Source organism: Tarenaya hassleriana, unplaced genomic scaffold, assembly GCF_000463585.1.
Source record: "Tarenaya hassleriana unplaced genomic scaffold, ASM46358v1 Cleome1, whole genome shotgun sequence".
In the NCBI taxonomy this organism is placed as follows: domain Eukaryota; kingdom Viridiplantae; phylum Streptophyta; class Magnoliopsida; order Brassicales; family Cleomaceae; genus Tarenaya; species Tarenaya hassleriana.
The window spans coordinates 10,083,446-10,084,548 of record NW_010960187.1 but is presented as its reverse complement, the minus strand read 5'-3'; positions in this window follow the sequence as shown (position 1 = coordinate 10,084,548).

Below are 1,103 nucleotides of genomic sequence, written 5' to 3'. Positions count from 1 at the left end.
GGTGAGCCAAGATACTCCAGCTCGGGAAACCGAGGTTATGGGAGGCCGTACGATTCTTTTCCCTTGGTCAATAGGGCCAAGGGTTTAGGCATCGGGTGCTCCGGGTCTCAAATAGAGACAAATAAGGAGTCAAGTGCTAGGAACCTCATGTTCTTATAATCCTCCAGTAGGATGTGCCTTGTAGCGAGGTCTCGGATGCAAATCCGAATCCTAGGTGTCGGCAGAGGAGAAAAGGGTAGCGGTTAGGATGATGGAGTTAGATTTTCTAACTCGGGATACCCCGAAAGGGGTATGGTGGAAGGACTAGGGGTCTCGGGCAAACCCGAGAAATCGGGTTGTAGGAGAAGGCCAAGGACCGGGGTGGAGTGATTAGTTCCGCGGGTAGGTAGGGACACTACAAGAAGGAGTTGTAGGTCCCGGATGACGAGGTAGGGAGAGTCCGAGGTAGAAGGACGTTGACCTCGGAGGAGTAACCGAAGATGCTTCGGTTCTCGGTGGTAGGTCAGGAGGTGAGGTTTCCACATTTAGGTGGAGCTTCCTCGGGTAGGATGCTCAGGAGATGGTGTGAGCTGGGAGGTGTCGGGACACCGGGTAGAGTCGGTGTAGGTTGGAGCGCTAGGACACTCCCTCTCGAGGTGGAGCACGTGCACTCACGTGTCTCATTCTCGGTGGAGCATTCGTAGATAACTAGGAGCGTCTTCACGGGATAAAACCGTGGGACAATTCTAGTTGGCAGGTTAGGGTCCGAGGGTAGAAGTCGTATACCTATAGGTAGTATAGACTTCACGGGGATCCGGGCTAGGTATCTAGCAGGTTCGATAGTATGGCTCAGGTTAGTCTCGGGGTAGTCGGGTTAGACTCGGGAGACAGGTAGATGTCAGGGTTAACTCTCGAGGGTGCACAGGTGAAGTTTTAGACTTCGTCGGAGAGAGTTATGTAGACGGTCTAGAGAGTCATAACTAGTCGAGGTCTTAGCTAGTCTTCGGAAAACGGAAGGTGTCGGGGACACTCGTTTTGGGTAGACTAGGTTTGCGTGTTTATTTGTTTATCACGCTGAGACGTACTTATGGTACGCTCGGTAAGAACTCTATTAGAACGACATG